At 47.3% G+C, this 22,744-nt stretch overlaps 1 long non-coding RNA gene across 1 annotated transcript in view; it reads right to left on the bottom strand.

Annotated features, from left to right (window-relative positions):
* Positions 1-2,572: 2,572 nt before the first annotated feature.
* The window catches only part of LOC121816790 (uncharacterized), a 30,537-nt gene continuing 10,365 nt past the window's right edge, over positions 2,573-22,744 (bottom strand). Inside the window, exons 2-5 of the long non-coding RNA XR_006056482.2 lie at positions 15,914-16,083; positions 14,189-14,294; positions 13,318-13,431; positions 2,573-11,810 (exon numbers count right to left, since the gene is read on the bottom strand). This is a non-coding gene — a long non-coding RNA (uncharacterized LOC121816790). The remainder of the gene's footprint in view (positions 11,811-13,317; positions 13,432-14,188; positions 14,295-15,913; positions 16,084-22,744) is intronic.

Below are 22,744 nucleotides of genomic sequence, written 5' to 3'. Positions count from 1 at the left end.
ATAATATTATCTTTATGAAAATTCTATGAGTATATTGGATTTCATTCACCATCATACACTCAAAAAATTATTTCTCCATCTGGAAGAAAAACAAAGTTAGACCCTTATTTCATACCACATAAAAAAATTAACTCTTAATAAAGTTCTAAATGAGAAATAATATTAGGACATTTTTATAAAATCTATAGGAGGCCTTCCTAGTAAACAAGCATAAATATTATAGCTCCAAAATAAAGAATAGGCAGATACAACAATATAATATTTTTCGGGTGCAAGCTTCTTAATCCAATTAAAAGTGAATAAACAATAAGGACATTTAACCACCAAAAAGAGTAAGATAGATCCTGGGCTGATTAATTTGGTTTTCGATCACTGAAAACTTAGGCTCTGTATTTTTTCACTCTGCAGTCCTCAACTTTGGCTTTTGCCCTTGGGCTTGTCCCCAAATGTTCCACTTGATCCAAGTGCCACAGCCTCCCTCCACAATGTCCAGAGGCAAAAAAGTAAAAACAGCACTCCTTGGGTCCCTTTTGCTCTGGTTTTTTGTTGTTGTTGGGTTTTTTAGGGGGGGTGGTTTTGACTCTGCTTTCAGGATCTTAATTCTCCAACCAGGGATCAAACCCATGCCCTCCACAGTGAACACACAGCATCCTAACCACTGGACCACCAGGGAATTCCTCCATGGGTCCTTTTTGAAGGATGTGAAACCATCCCTTAGGATTTCCCTTCTCAGGAACCCCCAGTAGAGTTCAGTCTTTGGAGAAATCTACACTTCCTGCATCTCAGCGGCCACAATCCCATCACAAACCTATGCCTAAAGCACAGAATTAGTTGGAGGAGTGGAATAACCATAATTGGCTTGAACTAACCAAAATTCACCCTCTGGGACAGGGGAGAAGCCCATACCCTACTCTTAAAGCCCAAGGCTACCCCATTAGCAGGGAAGAAGAGGGAAGCTGCTGCTGGGAAACAGCACACAGCACCTGCCATAGATAATATAAAATCTCCTCCCCAAAGTAAACAAGTTTACATTATTGAGGTTAGAGTATGTGCCAAGTCGCCCTCTAAAAGCTCACAGTCCAGCGCAAGAGTTGGCAAACTTTTTCTGTGAAAGGTCAGATGATAAATATTTCCGTCTCTGAAGGTCATTTGTTCTCATGCAACTACTCAGCTTTTCCAGTGAAGCTCAAAAGCAACCACATATAGTATGCAAACAAATGGACTGTGCTCCAATAAAACTTTATTGATAAAAGTAGTGGGCCATATTTCACCCAAGGGCTATAGTTTGTGAAGCCCTAGTCTAGCAGAAAGATAAGTATGTAAACCAAGATCTCACACTATCCTGCAGACCTGTTTTGTTTGGCAAACCCTGGGTCTAAGAAAGACATTCACTTTCTAACTGACCACAGTCCCCACTACTCCCTATTGTCCCACACTATACCACTCTCACTTTTACAGACATAACTCTCAAGTAAAGGTAAAGACTGTTTCATCCAGAGTTCTAGGGAACACGCACTTGCTTATTTATGGCATCTATGGGGACAAACTTTTTTATACGTAAATTTCATTATTTACCATGCAATGAAACTGTTTGTTCCACTGTGATCCTTGGTATACTTTGGGACCACAGACACACAATTTAACGGAATTATCTGGGCACAAATCTTTCTAGGCATGCAGTCCAGAGGAGCCCCATGATAATTCTTTCTCAAGAGTGATCAACAGCCCTGAGTGGTCCCTGTTGACAAGCTCCGTGGTAACCCAATCTCTACATTCTGCTGACGAGCCACACTCCCGTGGTTTATGAGCTCAGTGGAATCCCTGAATAGAATTATACCCTTTTATTGAGTCCTAAACCATATATTATCATGAATACTAAACCAGTTCAAATGGTTCATCCCCTCTGCCTTAACATTAGACAAAGCCTTCAGCAATTACCCTTCTCTTTAAAGAATGTGTTTTCTTTGGCACTGAATCCTGCTGAAATCTGATGTGCCCAAGCCTTCTGCATCAGGCTCCAAGTTAGGCTGCCTCTGGCCCCATTGGTGTCTGGGGTCATTCAAAGACCACAAGGAAGCTAAGTGTCTTCCCTTTCCATAAAGAAAGGATCAGCAAGGAGAATTATAAGCATGGGCTCAACTTGAGAGGAAATGGTTACAACCCTTACAAAGAACAGTAGCTCTTTATCATCTGACATCTTCAGGTGATGCAAGCACTTGAGAAGCACGCTTTCCAACCTCAACAAGTCCCAGGCTCTCCAGAAGGTGGTACCTTCTTTACCAACTGCAAAACAGGAGTCATGTTATTTCTTTTCATTCATTCAAGAAATATCTATTCAGCATCTGCTGTGGGTCAGCTACTACGCCCGGCACTGCAGATAGAGCAGGAAATGGAAAAGACCCAAATGTGACAGCGGCAAGCGATATTGAGGAGTTGGAAGTATACAATAAATAGATCACCAAGTTCACGATGCGAAAGCAACTTGTCGTAAGCGACATGATGGAAAAGAACAGAATGCTGTGTGTATGAGCTCCCTATGGCTGCTGTAACAAAGTACCACACACCGGGTGACTGAACACAACGAAAATGTATTCTCCCATAGTTCTGGGGGAGTCCAAAATCAAGGTGTGGACAGGGCCACGCTCCCTCCCAAAGCTCTAGGAGAGAATCATCCCTGCCTCTTTCGTCTCCTGGTGGCCCCACGTGCTCTCTGGTGCATGGCTGCGTCATTCCAATCTCTCCCTCCATCTTCTCGCGGCCATCTCCTCTTCTCCTCACGTGTTTCTTTTCTGTGTATCTCTTACAGGACGTTTGTTGTTGGATTCAGAGCTCACCCAGACAATCCAGGATGATGTCATTTTGAGATCCTTCATTTAATGACATACATCTGCAAAGACCATTTTTCAAAATAAGGTCACATTCACAGGTTCTAAGGGGTTGTGGAACCCGGAACTTGGGAGTCACCATTCAACTATAGGAAACAGCAATAGGATAACTTAATTTAGATCAAAGGTGGGGGGAGTCAGAGAAGGTTCTCTGAGGAGGTACATTTAATAAAGACTTGAAGGATGAAGAGGAACGTACCTCGCAGAGTAGAGCAGAGTACGGTCTCCCCATACCGTGCACAGGGACGAGGAGAACGGCACTGCTGACTCAGCGCCCAATCTATGCAAAGGCCCCCAAAGCTGCTGAGCTCACAGTCCTCTAGAAACTGAAAGAAGGTTAGCAGAGCCAAGAGAAGGGTGAGGATGGCCTGAGGTATCCTGGGAGGGATGGGCAGAGGCCTAGCCTGAAGTCACAGTAAGGAGATGGGATTTCACCACACGTGAAAGGGGGATCCCTTGAAGAGTGTTAAGCATAAGAATAGCATGATTAAATTTACCTTGCACCCTGAAGGTATTTTCAAAAGCACAGCTGGCCTGTTTGAACTGGGAGTTACTATTTTTACTGGAGTCTTGGTAATAACAAATACATCCTATTTCATCATTTATACCATGAGATGCATTAATTCCTTTAATTAAAAAATGCATTTAACTCAAATACAAACCAGAGTGTCATGTGGTCCAGTGTCTGTCTAATAGTCCATTTTAGGAAGTGCAATTTAGAGACCAAAAATAATGAGAATTCCAATCTTTGCTGGCATCTCTTCCAGAACATCACAGGGGATCTAATTCATAATCTATACCAACACTTAATCAAACCCTCTTTCCCCATTGCTCTCCTTCATATCTCTCATCTTTTTTAACCCACAGCTTCCTCTTGCCCAGTCTTGACTAATTCCCCATCAAAATCTCTCCCCAAAACCTAGCCTAAGGTTCTTGACTCCTTCACCACTGATCCAGCAAACAGACACACCGCCTCCCTTAGCAGAGAGAGGAGGCAGAACCCAAGCAGCCAGGGACAGACTCCACAATCCAGTTTCTCTCTCTCTGAGGAGGTGTTGGTGCTAAATACAGTTTTATGCCTTCTTTCTTTTCACACACAAACTTTTAAATTTGTAATTAAAACCTCCATGAGGATGGAAACTACATCTCACACATTTTGCATCTCCTACACTGTAGAGTTAACCTCTTTGCAGAAAGGTGAGACAGACTGATAACAGGAGTTTGCCAGAGACCCTGAATCCTTGCTCTGTGATCCAACATTCTTCCCACATCATCTATGAAGTTCCTGAGCTGAAACTGTCTGGTCTTAATTAAGCTGTGGCGACATCTGTCATAAGTGATTAGTGACATTTTTCCATCCACTCATCACCCCTAAAAATGGACTCAAACCTGCTAAGGAGGAATGAACAGACTAAAGCAGACTGGAGCATAGGTGGGGGAGGTTGCAGGGGTCACCCAGGGGGATGTGCGAGGCAATGGGGCGGGGAGAAAAGCAGCTGCCGCACTGGGACCCTGCTCCCAATGGCAGGCGGTGTGGACGGCCCAATCCCCTTCTACCAGTAGCATCTTCTACCAGTGAGATGATCTGAAAGGATACAGAGGACAGCAGAGAAAGATGGGCAGCTCACCATGGACTGCAGGCTCCTCCAGGCCAGAAACTGTGCTGAATTCAACTTTGTATCTCCCGCCTCCCCTCCACCCTCCACCTCCTGGCTCCTAGGCTCCTAGCCTGGGATGTAGCACCCTGTGAAGTTGCTGGGGTGGCTGGGTGGTTAGTTAAGTGAGCAATTAAAATCTCTAACAAGAGCCTTCCCAAGTGCTTTTCCTCTGAGACTCGGCAAAGGCCATAAAGTTACACTTGCTTCTGCTCCCTTAAGCCAACCCCCAAACTTCCCAGACTGAGAAAGAAGATTCCTGATTTCTAAGAATGACAATGTGGTATAATAAATAAATATATATATATGACATGTATTATATACATATACACATACACACACACATACCACACACAGACACCACACACACACCACACACACACACAGTAGTTGGTCTTTGTCCTGGGTGACTGGCACAGAGCTCCTAAAACCCTTGGAATTTTCTGAGTGATGAGAATGTCTCTTGTTATTCATAATGACTTCCTTTGACAGTACCAGAAATTATGCTAATGACATGAACTTTGGCAGACCCACTGGATAGTTTCAGGATGGCAGCAGAATGCCAGAGAAACCAGCCGCAGGAGTGGGCCACAGGTTGGAAATTTCAGCCCCACCCCCCGGCTCTCCCCACAGCCCTGATCTCTGGAGAGTGGAGAGAGGCTAGAGACTGAGCCTAGTCAACAATGGCCTGTGATTTAATCAACCGTGCCTATATAATGAAACAACACAAAGCTGGGGGAGGTTTCAGGTTGCTGATCTCATGGATGTGATAGGAGGCTGGCACCCCAAAGAAGGCACGGAAGTTCCCTCTCCCCTCAACTTCATCCTACGCATCTCTTCTGCTTGGCTATTCCTGAGTTGTATCCTTCATAATTAAACTGTTATTGCTAAGCATAGCGCTTTCTAGAGTTTTGAGTCATTCTAGCAAATTATGGAACCTGACTGGGATTGGGGGCCATGGGAACCCCCAGTCTGTAGCTGGCCAGACAGGGGTGTAGGTAGTTTGGGGACCCTATTTGCAACTGGCATCTGGAGGGGGGAAGCAGTCTTATGAGACTCAGATCCTGACCCGTGGGCTCTGTGCCAGCTCCAGGTACTTAGTGTCAGAACTGAATAGAACTGCAGAACAATCCGTGGCAGGGAAGGAAAGAAGTTGCTACTGGAAAAATGAAACCGAGATCCCAAAGATGCTCACTAGCTGTCAAAGGGTGCACATCCCAGCCATCCGTCAGAGGATCTTATTCATAAAAATGTTCTCATTTTAAACTCATATGACCACTTTAACTGTACTCTCTCTAATGCCTGGAAAATCCCATGGACGGTGGAACCTGGTAGGCTACAGTCTATGGGGTCGCAAAGAGTCAGACATGACTGAGCGACTTCACTTTCACTTTTCTTTCTTCTAATGTTTTACAAACTCTACTTAAATCCCTCTTCGAATATAAACATTTTTAAGCACCCGTCATGTGTAAAGTGCCATAGGGTAGATGGTCTTTAAACTTTTAAGCGCATACTACTCCTAAAAGAAGTCTGATGCTCTATATAAGCCCTTGCACATTTTCATTGTAAATTTAAATAGTACAAACCATGCACTTCCCACTATATTGTAAATATTGACATTTTATAAAATATAAAACTGTTACATCACTCTTTTAAAGTTTCCAATGGAATCTAAATGCCATAGCAATTTGATACCCACCATCAGCTATTTTTAAAACTACATAAACAAACTCTTATGAGTCAGAAAAGTTTACATTTTTCCTTTTTCCTCCTTGAAATTATATTTACTCTTCTTAACATAATTTTATTGTACTTGTAATTTTTACACTATAAAGTCTTTTATTAATCATCCTATCAAAATTTTATGCAGGAAAAACATACATTAATTGAAATTGTAATTTACTTTTTCATTTCTGCATGTTAGGATCTGAATGTTACAATCCTTTCTTTTGGAGTCTATACATTTGATCAAGGCATCGTAGATATATTAAAAATATTGGTGTATACATGTTAAATATACATAATACAATTTGTTGAAAATACAAGTCTTAATCAATATGAGGGTTCCACAGAGACTTCCCTGGTGGTTCAGGGGCTAAGACTCAGAGCTCCCAGTGCAGGGGGCCTGCGTTCAATCCCTAGTCAGGGAACTAGATCCCACTAGATCCATGCTGCAATGAAGAGTTCACATGCCACAAAGCTCTGGCGCAGCCAAATAAATAAATATGAGGGTTTCACAGACATGGGTATTTTTAATGTCTCTGTTTGGAACTGTAGGGTGAGGAAGAGCTGCCACTTCCTCTGAAAAAAGCGAGAGAAAAGCATCTGGAAAGAAGAGCAAAGGAGAACTGGCCTCCACAACAGGTGTGCTCTCAGGCAGATGTGTCTGAGCAAAGGACGCTGGAGTGGATTCATTTGGAACTACTTTTGCTCACATCCCCACAGAAAGTTCTTCCACACCCCGAGGGACAACAGAAACCCGGGCTTAAAATGCAAGTTATAGGAGGAGCATAATTTCCGTCTTTGAGGAGTTTACACCGGCATAGGGCGATGAGATTAATCTCCACCTGAGATTTATAACAGCAAATGACCTAAAAAGAAAAAATTGTTCAAGACAATAGAAGTGGTGGGCAGCAGAATAGCCCCCAAAGATGTCCACATCCTAATCCCCAGAACCTATGAAAATGCTACTTTCCATGGCAAATGGGAATGAAGGCTGATAATCAGCTGACCTTAAAAGAAGGAGATCATTCTGGATTTCCAGGAGGGCCTAACGGAGTCCCCAGCATCCTTACCGTGGAAGAGGGAGTCAGAAGACCAGGTCAGAGGGATGCTCTCAGAGGAAGGACTCAAACCGCCCCTGCTGGCTTTAAAGGTGGAGAAAGGCAGCCTTGCTAAGCTGCAAGAGGCAAAGGAACTCATTCACCTTTAAAGCCTCCATAGGGAACAGGTGGCTCAGTGGTAAAGAATCTGCCTGCTAATGCAGGAGGCGCTGGAGACGTGGGTTCAATCCCTGAGTCAGGAAGATCCCCTGGAGAAAGGAATGGCAATACACTCCAGTATTCTTGCCTGGAGAATCCCATGGATAGAGGAGCCTGGTGGGCTGCAGTCCATGGGGTCACACAGAGTCGGACACGACTGAGTGACCAACACACGCAGGGAGCACAGACATGCTGACGCCTTGACTGTAGCCCAGGGAGACCCATACTGGATGATAAGCTGGTGCTGTCTTAACCCACTGAGCTTACGGTAGCTGTTACAGCAACCGTACACATCTAACACGATGGCAGCCGTTCCACACACAGAAAAACAGGAGCCTTGGGGGCTCAGAAAAAGGCACCCCCTCTTGCTGGGAAAGGAGGGTGTGGCAGTCAAGCACTGGCCACACCTGGCGTGAATCCCACCCCGTCTGGCTTGGCCTGGGGGCACTGCCAGCCTGAGGACATGGGTATAGGGCCTGCTCAGCCGCCAGCCACCACTGTGCCCACATCCACCCTGTCTGCTGTCTGGAGAAAGGTGGGGCCCCCGTGTCTCTAATCCTCACAACGACCTTGCAAGGTGTGCTGTCATCCCCATTTTACAGCCGAGGAAACTGAGGCTCAGAGAAGCAGAGGATCTGTAACTGGCAACGGCTAGTCCACCCTTTATCCTCGACGCTTTTCCAAATCTAGCTTCTTAGGCCCTGCTGCAGACCCTCTGAATAAGAGTCTCCAGGAATCTCCAAGTTCAAATCAAACCCAAGAATCTCTGCTCCCAAGTTCCTCGGGGGTAGGCTTGAGCACCACCACACAGGGTCGCTTAGAGCTGCCAGGGTAAATCCTTATGTCTGCAGAGTGAGAAAAGGTAAACTGAGACATGTGAAATTTTGAAGGCTTTACAGGAGCAAGGAAGGCAGGGGTGAGGGTGGAGGCTTTTATGGTGAAGAGACAGAAGCAAAGCAAAGCAATCATTTAATTGGCTATAGCTTAAACAGTTACCTTAATTGGACAAATCTATTTGGCCAACAGGACAGTTGCTCTTGAGTTTCATTTTCTCAGATTCGAGGAAATCTAGTTGGCTGTTTATAATTAGTCATTCTTGAGTTTTGTTTTCTTAGATTTGAGTGCACTGACTCTGGCTTAGGCTTCGGTTTGCTTATACAGGGTGCCAAGGTCACTAGGGCCACCCCTGTCTAACAGCCTCCGTGTCTGACTACCTTAGCCACAGGCAGATCCCAAGTACTATCACCTGCCCTCGTTAACAGTGAAGTGCTGCTGTCAATCAAAGACTGGAGGGGCACCAGCTCCCCCTCCACTATATGGTTCTCAGCCTTGGCTACACACTGGAATCACTCAAGGGAGTAAAAAAAAAAAAAAAAGCTCTCTGCCTGAGGCTCACTGTGTTGACAAAGGTTCAGATTCCGTTGATTTGGGTTGGACAGAGCGACCAGTGATGTTTTAAGCTCCCCCTAAATGTGCAACCAAGGTTAAGAATCACTACCCTGCAACAGTAATACCTGCGAGCAATGTTCACACCGCACTTACAGATCAGACCTAAGTGTTTGGTCCGTGCTTGTGAACTTAGTCCATGTGACTGCATTGAGAGTAATCTTCATTTCATAGCTGAGGACACTGAGGCACAGAGACAGATCTGCCCAACATACACGCAGCAGTAGTGGGGCCTGAATGCAGACAATCTGGCTCCTACATCTCTGTGAACCGCCGCCTGCTTCACTGGGAGGCGAGCCCTACATCCCTCAGCTCCATGACCAGGTCCCAAGAAGTCCATATTTCCCCGTAACTGCCCTGGTGTCAGTAAATGCCAATGGCAGCAGGCTGTCCATCCGTCTACTCACACCAGGGCTGAAAGCCATCTACAGTTGCAAGAACAAAGTCAGGAGGGGGAGGTGCTTTCCCCACCCACGTTCTAACTGCATCCTCCCTGCCCTTCCCACAGGCGTGCACAGCGGGGCCGCCCCTGGATGCAGCCTATCCAGCTCACTGCCAGCACACAGCCACCCCCTCTCCACTGAGCGTGTACACAGGAATGGTGCTTCTCTTGGAGAAGCCACATTTCATCTGATTTAAAATACTATCTTTTAAAAAAAATCATATTAAAGTGGGGGAGGGATGCAGTGGGAGTTTGGGGTTAGTAGATGAAAACTATCATAGATAGAATGAATTACAAGTTCCTACGGTATAACACAGGGAACTATATTTGGTATCTTATGATAAACCATAATGGGAAAGAATATTAAAAAAAAAAAGAGTGTCTATATATGTATAACTGAATCACTCTGCTCTACGGCAGAAATTGACACAACGATGTCAATCCACTATACTTCGATAAAATTTTTTTAATTTAAAAAATCATTAAAAAAAAATCATTAAAAAACATGATGGACAGATGAACATTGTGAAATGGAGGTAGGGGCTATTTGCAAAAAGAATCTGTACACCAATTCCCGTTTGGTACAAATATATACATGTTTAAAACCGGAAGGATGCTGACAGAAGGGTGATTTTTGTTCTGATTATCTGGGCATTCTAAATAGTTTACAATGAAGTCGCATTACTTTTGAAATAATGTAGGAAAAGAATCAAAGTAAATATTTTTTAAAGCAATGGTCTACAATAAACTAAGATGTTTGAAATTCTAACCAAAAGTATTTTTGTACCTGATCTTATATTAGTGATGGTTGCTAAGGAACCATGTGATGCAAATTAGGAATAATCCCAACTGTAGCTCAAAAGGGTGAAAACAGAGACAGTCAGGTACACAGAAGCCTATGGATTAAAGAAAGGAATCATGAAAAAATGTGTCCAATCATGCTGGCTCTTTCTCTTCCAGCTCAGGTGGAAAAGAAGGACCATTTGTTCCCTCGAAGCACAAACACTTAGGTAGTTGAGCATCAGAGCCCAAGACAGCCAAGAGCCTCTGAAGACTAGTCAGGGGCAGGAGGAAACAAATCATCATTACTATTTATCAGATATATCTATGTGCCAGACACTGGGCTCAGCGTTTCATTCTCAAGACACCCCAAAAGGTGGTGCTGTGACTATCCCCATCTTCCAGAAAAGGAAACTGAGGCACAAAGAGCGACTTGTTCCAGTTCACACAGCTAGGAAGTGTCAGAGTCGCCCTACAGCCCCAGGCAGCCTGATCCCAGAGGCCACAAAATGCCACCACACCCAGAAAAGGCAGAGTGAGCGCTTTCATCCTGGTCAGAGCCGAAAATAAGGCTCAAGGGCATCTTTCAGAGCCAAAGCGTGGGAAGAAGCAGTGGCCTCTCAGAGAGGAATGAGAAAGAGGGAAGGAAACAGATGAAGCATTCCCAGTTAGAGAGCAGAGAGAAAAGTTTGAGCTTTGGGGTTGGCATGGATCGCGCTAGTTTCTGCTAGTTTCCCGGTTTACTGCTTCTATAAATAGGGTGTTGCTTGATGTTTATGCTCTTCTGCTTAATAAAGGATCTGCGAAGTGAGTGTGTGTCCACATGTGTGTGTGAGTGTGTGTTCATGCTCCTGCATGAATGGCGGGGGCCTGCAGCGGGGGAGGGGGCGCAAGGGCCTGGAAGTGTGTGCATGTGGAGGTACGGGTGCACGTGTGCATCCGCAGAGACAAGGACGTGTGCATCTGTGTGCACATGAGCACCAGACCATCCCCAACACACTTGCGTTTTCCCAGGGGCAACCTGGCCTAACTGCCAGCAGAATTCCTCAACAGAAATAAAAGGCCTCCCGGGAGAGTCGACCGTCCACCCCTTGCTTGAAGCAGCAGCAGATGCCTCCTCTGTCTGCCCTGCACCCACAGAGTCCCAAGACAGAGCACCTCAGTCCGAGTTGTTGACAAACTGACAGCAAACGAGGCTGTGGCTGGAGAGGGGCCGGGAGAGCCGGTGGGGGCGGGGGGGAGTGCCAGAGGCACAGTCAGTGGCCACCGCTTTCTGGCTGGACACTCTCGCCTTTCACACATTCCTCGGATTTAAAGAAGAAAAAGGCCTGCTTAGCCCACTCTCCCTGCAGACACACAGGGTGTCAATGACCAGCACTGTGCTGCACCGCACAGACAGCACCGTGTGGCCCGCCGCCCGAACACCAAGAGGCGGGTCACCGCCCCAAACCCTCCTTCTGGCGGGGCGCATGGGTTAACCCACACATTCTTGGGCTGGGCTCTTCTGGCTGGGACAATGACTGCAGTCTCAAGTGTGTCTGATAGCTGGTACGGTTCTTGTCCCCAAGGCGGTGGTGGGGGGCGGGGAGGAGGTGTCTTACTTTTTGAAGTTTTCTTGAAACTAGGAAAAGAGCAAAAAAGTGAGCCTTGATGGAAACGTCTTAGCAGGCAGGGATCTTCCTTGCCTAAGGCTAACACTATCAAAACCCTCAGAGCATACTGCAAGTACTAGAAGCCAGCAGTTTTGCAACTGCTTCTCAACTCAAGACAAAAAGCAGAGCCCTCCCCGGGGACAGCTTGCATGATACTCCACCTTCATGTGAGAAGGAGAAGCAGGAAGGAAACAGGTCAATAAGGGAGGTGCCCTGAAGAGCAGCCTCTCTACAGATTTGGGGGAGGGGCAGCTGTAGGGAAGCTGCAGTCCTCCAGGGAGACCCTTGTCCCTTCTGTAAAGCCAGAGAGCTCCCGGATCATTTCCAAAGCAAAGGGGCAAGTGTAAGAAATAGGAGGCAAATTGCAGGAATGGAGCCTAGTGAGCACTTAGGTTATTTTTTGACACATCCAGAAAAAAGATGTCAATTCCCCAAGGTGAACTGCAGGATCATGCTGGCTAATGCAGAGGGACCCTGGGTGGAGGAGCTGATTATCAGACCCGAACGGAAGAGAGTACTGTTCACGAGTGAAGGACTGTCCTAAGTGTCACTAACGACACAAATCATTTCTTCAATCCATGGGTACTGGACTGGGAGCCAGGCGGAGGGGGAAGTAGGGAGGCCCCCCTCCTGCCCCTGATCGTGTCTCTCCACCCTCTGGAGGAAAGCCACGCCCCCACCCCAATAGGCCTCCTCCATTTCCACAGAGACCTAGGAAACCATTCAGGTCCACCCGCAAATGAGGGGCAGAGGCAAGACCAGAACCCTGCTCTCCTCAGACCTGACTCATTGGTGGCACCATATCACACACACGGTCCAAACCCAAGCAGGAATCTGGAAACAGAGGGTGCCGCCTGGTTCCTCAGTTCAGTTCAGTCACTCAGTTGTGTCCAACTCTTTGCAACCCCATGGACTGCAGCACGCCAGGCCTCCCTGTCCATCACCAACTCCCGGAGTTTACCCAAACCCATGTCCATCCAGTCAGTGATGCCATCCAGCCATCTCACCCTCTGTCGTCCCCTTCTCCTCCTGCCCCCAATCCCTCTCAGCATCAAGGTCTTTTCCAATGAGTCAACTCTTCTCATGAGGTGGCCAAAGTACTGGAGTTTCAGCTTCAGCATCAGTCCTTCCAATGAACACCCAGAACTGATCTCCTTTAGGATGGACTGGTTGGATCTCCTTGCAGTCCAAGGGACTCTCAAGAGTCTTCTCCAACACCACAGTTCAAAAGCATCAATTCTTTGGCACTCAGCTTTCTTCACAGTCCAACTCTCACATCCATACATGAGCACTGGAAAAACCACAGCCTTGACTAGATGGACCTTTGTTGGCAAAGTAATGTCTCTGCTTTTTAATGCCCCTCAAATCATGCACAATAAGACAGACCCCAAATAGCACCCAGTCAGAAGAGGGGTTCCATCCCAGACTGAAGCCCACACCACTACTCACCCATAAAATGGATCCCTCATCCCTTACCTGAACAGGTAGCACATTTCAGAAACCTCCGAACACTTCTTGGAGCCTGTGTGCCAAGTACAGGTCCATTGGGCAGGAAGTTTTACGTGCCATGCTAGTGAGCCAGGCTTCCTCCTGTAGGAATGGTTAGGGGCTGGGGGGCACTGTGGAAAGACCCCAAAGGACTGACAGGGATCAGATGTGCATCTTAGAAGGACTAGTCTAGAGCCACATACAAATTAGATGGAACAGGAAGCCTGCTTCCAGGTCATACAGAATGAAGATGAGCAGTATTTTTTTCAGGGTTTTTCTGTGTTCAGGTGTTATACTAAGTACTATACCAAGTACTAACTGATTTAACCCTCAGAACAACTCTAGAAGGTAGATACTGTTACTACACTCATTTTAGAGATGAGAAAACTAACCACAGAACTTAAATAACCACCCCGTAGCTTATATATGACAACGTAGAATTTGAACCCATCTAGTCTGACTCCAGAGCCTGCATGTTGACCTACTAAACTAAATTGCCTCTGTCCAGATAGATGCTAAATATCTAAATAGGAACCCAAAAATGTCTGCTGACCAGCTAGTTCCACTATATAATTATCTGGTTTTATAGAGAACAGAAGTCAGAGAGATGAGTGAACTTTTTTCCCATTTTCATCCAAATGTTTGGCATCCATAATATAGTGAGTCCGTGAGTGGGAGCCACTCGGGAATCAGAACTGTTACCGGTAGAAACACTGTCTTAATGCAAGGTTGTTGTTTCAAGAATTAACATCCTACCCAAAAATGTCTGCCTAACTTCCCAAAGCCTTGCACTTTTTGACGAACTGTTTTTCAGCATTTTTACTCCTCTATGGGTTCGAGCAGCAGTTAATAGACATACCTTGCCCATTTCTTTGTCTTCTATCCGGCATTAGCTGAAGTCACATCAGATTTTTTTTTCTTCTACATCACAAACAACAAAAACCATGCATATTTTAACTTCATCTCTAGGATTAAAGTAAATACATAATTTTGGCAAATTACTTGGAATTACGGGCTAGCAGCATCTGGTTCGGATATTCTCGAGTAAATCATTGGCACAATCTCCGCCACATTTTTTAATTTTAACCAAAATGTTCTCAGAAACATGTGTTTTCTGTCCCATTTGCATGGAATCTGTCTTAGAGGGCCTTGGAGTTTTACACTGGGGTTTCAGACATTAGCTGCAATACCTGAGCACTGCTCATGGGCTTTGAAGAGCCCTCCTCCCTCCAGCACCATTCTGTCCTGCCCTCAGCTCTGCAGGGCGAGAGGCCCGCAGGTACTGTGTGTACGCGTCACTTGCCCTTCCTTCTGCTCCCAAATTACATACCTCACTTTTATGTCAAGTCCAATATAGCTTCCTTACCGTTATTTTTTTCCTCCTTATTCCACATCAAGAGTACCCAATTACTTTTATAAATACTTGCTTTAAAAATATCACAGTGGTTTCCTGCTGCTTCAAATTCTGAAGGGCTATGCAGGATCTTAGACTCTTATAAATCTTTCAAACAGTTCATATTTTATCAACAAAGTGTGCTTTTTTGTAAATCCTTAGTATAACTCCTCATCGAAAGTTTTTTTTCCCCAATTATTTGACCTTTCCTTAAAAACAACAAAATTAAAGGAATTTGGGTCATTTCAAAAGCTACTTGCCGTGCTGTCCACGGGCCCACTAACTCCACCTCGCTCACCAGCAGGAACGGGGTTTGCTTAAAAGAGAAAGCAGGAGGGCTGTCAATTTCAAAACATCCCAGCAGATGTACAGCAGGGTTATGTACTAGGTCTATAAAAGGAAAGTCCGGGAAGGCCACGGCTTTTGCTAAAACTGAAAAGCTCAAGGAGCTCACTGAGTGAATGCGGTGTCACAGCACCAGGGACACAGAACGACTGAGCTTGAGGTAGAGGCTGGGCCCCCGGTCCTGAGGCTGCACCAGTCCTGCAGGTTAGCCAGCTGTCTCAAGGCATACAGCCACCTCCATGGTTTTTCACCTGAAACTCCTTAGAGATACCCAAGGCTTGGCCACTTAGGAGACAAATCCAAGAATGATATTCAACCTCCAGCAAGATGCAGTTCTAAGCAACACAAAAATCAAGGTGTATCCACCAACCAAATGATCACCTGGAAACTCAGGAGTCCCAAGGCTTAGTCTCCTTCGCTATATTTGAATTTGTATAATATCTTATTATCTGGAAACCACTGCTGGGCATAGAATCAGAGAAGAAGGGGGGAGAAATGTAGTCTGGGTACGTTTTAGAGCCTCAGGTCACAAACACAAAAGAATAACCTAGGACATCCCTGGTGGTCCAATGGCTAAGACTCCTTGCTCCTAATGCAGGGAACCCTGTCCGGTAACTGGTCAGGAGCTAGATCCCACATGCCACAACTAAGAGTTCACATCCCACAACTAAAGATCCTGCATGCTGCAATTAAGACCTAGAGAAGCCAAATAAATATGAAAGAAAAAAAAAGGAATAAATCAACTCTTTGAAAAACGACCTTGGGTTAGAGACCCTTGATTACCCCCACCAGAAATCCAGGAGAGTGTTTGCAATCAGCTTAGGGTCACCCCCATCCCCAACTCACTGGTTCCCCACGTGCATCCAGCAAAGACCTGGTGGCCACCCACTGTGTGCCCAGTTCTTCTGGGAGCTGAGGCAGGGCCTGAGAAGCACGAAGTGGACCCAGAGATTACCATACTCAGCAAAGCGAGCCAACCAAGACAAGCATCATACCATACTGCTCACACGTGGAATCTTAAAAAAAAATGATACAAATGAACTTAAATACAAAACAGAAATAGACCCACAGACACAGAAAACAAATTTATGGTTACCAAGCGGAAAAGGGAGGGGGCAAGGGACAAATCAGGAATTAGGTGTTAACGCATACACTCTACTAGAAATAAAACAGATAACCAGCGAGGTTCTACTGCATAACACAGGGAACTACACTCAATATTTTGTAATAACCTGTAAGGGAAAAGCATCTGAAAACAATAGGCATATATATATGTATAACTAAGTCACCTTACTGTATTCCTAAAACTAACACACCATTGTAAATCAACTATACTTCAATTTAAAAAAAAAAAAAAAAGCACAAAACGGATACCTCTCCTCAACAGTGGAATTGTGGGTGTACAGCCTTAGAGCTACATAACCCTATCAGGCACTAGGTGAGCAAAACCAATCAGGGTCCAGTCAGGGCACTCAGAGTAGGTAGGAAGGCATGGCTTCTGAACGCTGGCTACTCAGAGAAGGGGTCCAGAAAGTGAGGTCTGGGCCAAGCCACAGGAGGTATTCACAGTCAGGGTTCACAGAGAACACAACCAGGACTATATACATTCATATCTGTGTGTATGTATATTTACACACATATACACACGCTTCCCAGGTGGCACAGTGGTAAAGAATCCACCACAAGAGACGCAGACACAAGACACGCAGGTTCGATCCCTGGGTCGCGAAGAGCCCCTAGAGGATCCTCTGGAGGCAACCCACTCCAGTATTCTGGCCTGGAAAAGCCCATGGACAGAGGAGCCTGGTGGGCTATAGTCCATGGGGTCGCAAAGAGTCAGACACGACTGAACACACACACACACACAGAGGATGATTTTTTGTAAGGAACTGGCTCCTGTGATCATGGGGGCTGACAACTCTGAATTTTTAGGACAGAATGCAGGCTGAAAACACAGGAGGAGTTGATACCGAATTCTGCAGGCAGAGCTCCTTCTCTGGGACAGCTCAGCTGACTGCATGGGAACAACCCACATCATCCAGGGCAATCTTCTTTACTTACAGCCAACTGACTGTAGATGCTAACTACATCCACAAAATACCTTAGCAGCAACACTTAGCTTCCCATTTGATTGACCAGCTGGGTCTACAACCCAGCCAATTGACACATAAAACTAAGCTCCCAGGAGGCCTCCGGAGAGGAAGCAAGAAGGGGCAGGCTGTGGACTGTGGAGCCCAGCTGGGTCGAGGAGAGAATGGTGGGTCAGAGAGCTGAAAGTAGTGAGCTGAAAACAGGATCACGGGGCAGGAATAGCCGCTTGGGCGTCAGCTCGGGGGTTCTGAACTCTGTGCTCAGAGGTTCGGGGCACATGTCCCAGCCTCTGGAGTCACTAAAGGTTTCCCATGATACAGGCGATTCTGCAGTCTGCAGGGAGGATAAACCAGGAAGAACAGACCACTGAGAAATCTGCATGAATCCACCCAAGGGAAGGACCAGATCCCAGACTGGTGAGAGGAGAGGAGCTGAGCGGAAGGATGGATGGCTACAAGAGGCAGGCAGTCCAGATGGATGCAAGGGACAGACAGTGCTGGGGCCTGAGCCGCAAAGGACATCCCCATCCCCACAGGCAGCAGTGGGGATCAAGAGCAGCAGCCAGCTTGGAGGTCAGGCTGGGGGTCCTGGGTCTTGGGGGTGTGCTCACTGAACCCCCAGGGGACACAACCACATGCAGAGCAGAGCTCAAGGTGACCACAGAGAGAAACAGGCCAGCGCTAATTCATCTGGTGGCATCTCCCAGGGAGAGACCAAAAAGAACAGTTGGGAGAGTTGAGCCTCAGAGGGTGGCTCCAAAGAACCCAGAAACCAAGGGGACGGAACCAGAAAGTCAGACAGGCCATCAACAGATGCCAGCCAGGCCACAGAAGGAGTGGAGGGCCATCGTGCAGACCAGGGTATAAGCAGAAGCTTTCCAAATGGCAGAAGCAACACAGCGACCAAGCAGCTAGGCATAACCCCAGGAAGAAACATGACCTGCCCTCAGGGCCTCTCCCACCTGCAAGGGAACCTGAGAGAAGAATCTACAGCCTGGGGCACGGGCCATGTGGTCAAAGGGGGAGGCTGAAGCAGTGTCTCCCTGAAATTCTCCCCAGCCCTTCGGAGCCCTGAAGGGGTGAGCAGAGGGCCCCCAGGAGGCGATGGGTGGATATGCGCTGGACTTCAGTGGAGGTCTACTTAGCACCCAGACACCTAATAGGATGGAGGTGGAGACAGGTTACTGAAAGTGGAGGAGCAGGCAGCAGAGACAAAGGCCACTGCAAGAGAGTAAACTGGGGAAAGACGGGGCAGCTGACCACGGGGGAGGGCAGGAGGAGCAGGCACCTTCTTCCTTGATAGACAGATGATTCACACACCGCGGTTCACAGGATACTGAGGCTCAAGGCAAGGACGGAAGGTTAGTGCGGCGGTAGCGTTAGGTGGTGTTAGCATCACTAGGTGGGCACCAACCCACACTGCTTCAGACCTCTGCCTGGTACAAAAGGGATGGTGGAAAAAGAGGTACAGCTGGACCTTGAAAAAATGAAAGACTACTTTAAACAAGAGATGGTAGAGGCAGCAGCCCCAGAGATGTCAACAGCTCACACTCCTCCGCGGTGCTTACTGACCATAAGACACAGCTCGAGGAGCTCTGTATGCTAATGCACGTCAAGCCTCTGAATCACCACAGCCCTAAAGAGGTGCAGTACAATAATTACCACCATTTTACAGAGAAATAGAGGAACAGAGAGGTTAAGAACCTGCCCAAGGTCACACAGTTAGGAAGTGACAGAACGGGAATTCAAACTAGACCGTCAACCTAGGTGTGAGAGACTAAAAGCCCTGTCTGAAATAAAGTAAGAAGATAAATGCAGAACTCCACAAGCATACACGGTGGCGGGTTTACCCACCCAGATGCACAACAGCCTGGAGCATCCTCTGATCTGGAGGCAGAAGAAGAACACTCGCCAGGAGCTTGCAATGCGCCCTCCAGTCCCTCCAGTCCTTAGCCAGGCACACTGGTTCCCAACATCCTTGCAAAGACTTGTCCTAAACCACCATGATCTGTGCCCAGGAGCCAGAGGTCCAGGGTCCAGAAGACGGGGCTGGCCAGCATCACAGCTTGGACAATACTAGATGGGCCCTGAGAAAGCAGGGCTTCATCCGCCAGGCAAGTCCCCCATCAGACTCATGGCCAGATTCCAGAGATGCTGAGTATGCTGGAAGTAGCTCAGGAGATGCTTCACACCAAGGTCCCTGTCGGCTCTAGAAGCCTCTGTGTCTATGCTGAGCCAGAACACAGATTTGGAACCTGGAGGTATACTGATGATCTGCTGTGTCACTTGACCTCTTAACCTGCCAAAATCCAAACTGGTAATTAAGGCAAGTCCAAACATCCAACTGTTCACGGGGTTCTCAAGGCAAAAATACTGAACTGGTTTGCCATTCCCTTCTCCAGTGGACCGCATTCTGTCAGACCTCTCCACCATGCCCGCCCCACAGGGCATGGCTTAGTTTCATTGAGTTAGACAAGGCTGTGGTCCTAGTGTGATTAGAGTGACTAGTTTTCTGTGATTATGGTTTCAGTGTGTCTGCCCTCTGATGCCCTCTTGCAACACCTACCATCTTACTTGGGCTTCTCTTACCTTGGACGTGGGGTATCTCTTCACGGCTGGAGTCGGACACGACTGAGCGACTGAACTGAACTGAAACATCCAACACACAGAGAGACCATCTTTGCCCTAAAAAATAACCTATTGCTTTTACATTTGTACCTTGCCTTTTGCTAATAAAACCTTTTGCCCTACAGAAGGGTTACCTATTGCAACATAAGAACCAAAATGTTGATTTTGTGCTTGTCCACCCAGCCAAGGCCTTAAGGCTCAAGAGACAAATATACATTGTACTATTTTCTCACTCTCACCCAAAACCATTCTCCTGCTGCAAAGTATTAGGGCCAACTCTCCACACCTCTCCACCCCCTCTCCTCCCCTGTCCAACCCCTCACCCCATTCTCTCCTCTCCAAGACAATTGCCCAGGCTTTGTTCCATAAGCCAGGTTCCCGTTCCCAAGCCACACAGCCTGGCCTCTTCCTCCTCCTCCTCCTCCTCTTCAGTCTCCTCCCCCCTCCTCCTCGCCCTCCTCCTCTTCTTCCTGCCTGTCCTCCTCTGTCCCCTTCCTCTCCTCATTCCCTCCCCTGCCTCCTCCATCTGCTTCACCTCCTCCACCATAGCTGTTCCCATGATGGGGACAAAACAGTGGCTTCTACTCTGGCAGGAGGAGCCTGGAATAGGACAGGAGGGCAAAGAGCAGGGGGTCCCCAGAGACGAGAGAAAGGCACCACAGCCCTCCCATGGGCCCTCTTATCGGTCACCAAAGCTGCTTTTTCAATGAGAGCCACAGCAGGTGGCAGCGCCTAGCTGCTGTGACTGCGGATCACAGAATGGCAAGTCACCCAAGATCCAGAAGTGTGCCCAATGCATCCTCACCCATCATATAAACCAGCATTCCCCAAAGTGTGGCCTGTGTGCTACTGGACCCCTCGAGGTCACTCAGTGGGTAATGGGCACGTGCTTTCTGTCGAAGAGATGTGTATCTATTTTTACAATCAACTTCCATTTCCAGGAAGATAAAAACTGGTTTTAAAGCATGGGTATGGAATAAAGTTTCCTGTTAAAATTAATTTTCTTTGTGAAAAACATAAGCCACTTTAAAGAAAAGTAGAAAATAGCAAACACGTGGGTAAAATGCAGGTATGGTAAAAGCAATAAGCAAATGACTCATGACTGGTGATGCTGACATTAACTGCGTAGATATGGACCCATCTCACAGGCCCGCTTTGGTCCTTGGTTAACTGAGAACAGATCAGACTCACAAACCACTTTCAATTCAGTGGACAAATATTCACCGAGAGCCTTTGCTGTGTCCAGGACTGTGAGAGTCACAGAGAAAAGAGAACGCCCACAGCCACCCCTGACTTCAGGAGGTTTTCCATTAACTTGTTGAAAAGAACAAGGAAACTGGGAGAGAATGGAACAAAAGTCTATAAGAGAGGCAAGCTGACTTTAGCAATGGGGAGACAAGAAAAGGGAGCCCACGACTGGCTGGAGTGACCCCAGGGTGGGGCTCAGGAAGAGTCACGGAGACCCTAATCAGTTCCGAGGTGCTTAGAATGTTCCTTCCACTCTGACTTCATCACCTGGATCCCAAGAAGCCACTCCAGACTCAGATGACTTTACGGCAGCAAAAGTCACCAGAGGACCTCACTTCTAGAGGCTGTGAGAAAGGAGCAGACGCTGGCAGGTCACGTCCTGGGAGCTCTGTCACCCTGACAGCCACCCCCCAAAGCCCGATGGCAAGGCTCTTCTGCCGAGGACCCCAGCACCCTCCAGCCAGGCTCCGCCTAGACTCACAGTTCCAGAACTCTTCAGTTCTCTGCGTCCTGGTATGGCTCTCCTGCCTCCCAAACTCTTGGTGCTGCCCTCTCTGTGGTGGCTGGGAGAGCCACCTCCCTGCCCAGTCCTGCGCTGACCTAGGAACCCAGAAAGCTGGGTGTAGCTGAGTGGGAACAGAGGCAGATTCACAAGGGCCTAATTTCCCTCCAGATCTCGAGAGCTGACCCTTTTGGGTGCCTCCTGGTGCCCTGTCTACCATGAGGTCCCATCTTAGGGAACTGCTCCCTCCCCCACCCCGCCCACAGAGTCCCAGGATGGGCTCCCATCCACAGTATCACAGCACATGGCCCCACCCCACTGACCACAAAGCATCAGAGCAGAGGTTTGAGCCAATCAGATTCTCCCTCTGGAACTGGGAGCTATTCAGAATTTGGAATTACAGCAGAGAGACTCCAGCTTACTCTGGGCTGGTCTCTCAACGGTAGAGATGCGAAACTCCACAGTCTGTGAGGGGAGGCCATCTTCTGCCACAAAGCCCAGAGACGCAGAGAAAGTGGATCTGCAGTGAGAAACAGACATTAGGCAAGAAGAGATAAGTCCGAACAGGCTATGCTCGCCCTCAGCCTTTCAAATGTTGTTGCTGCCCCAATGCCCTCTGCTTCCTACCTATCCAAGATAACTGCCCAGGCCTCCCAGGTCCCATCACACTTAACAGTAAAATCCATTGTTACAGACAGAATGCTATGCCCCCCAATATTCATATATGGAAACCCCAACCCCTTGGTGTAAAGGTTTTAGAGGTGGGAACTTTGAGAGATAATTAGCTTAGATGAGGTCATGAGAGTGAAGCACCCCATGATGGGATTCATACCCTTAAAGAAAAGACCCGAGAGCTTGCCCTCTTTCTCTCTCTCTCCACTCTGTGAAAACACAACAAGAAGACAGCCATCTGCAAGCCAGGAAGAGAGGGCCCTCACCAGAACCCAGCCGAGCTGGCACCCTGATCTCAGGCCTCCCAGCCTCCAGAACTGCGAGAGAAGAGATCTCTGCTGTTTACGCGGCCCTGCCTATGGCATTTTGTCTCTAGCAAGCCAAGCCAAGACATCCAGACTTCTTGCCCTGGACCACTGGCCTTAAACTCCTCACTACTTCCACTTTCCACATCACTCACTAGACCCTGGCCACACCAACCATATTTCAGTTCTTCAAACAAGTCAAGCTTAATTCCAACCTCAGGGCCTCTGTACT

Source organism: Ovis aries, chromosome 16 (genome assembly GCF_016772045.2).
Source record: "Ovis aries strain OAR_USU_Benz2616 breed Rambouillet chromosome 16, ARS-UI_Ramb_v3.0, whole genome shotgun sequence".
Lineage (NCBI taxonomy): Eukaryota > Metazoa > Chordata > Mammalia > Artiodactyla > Bovidae > Ovis > Ovis aries.
This window is presented reverse-complemented; position numbering and strand designations above follow the sequence as displayed.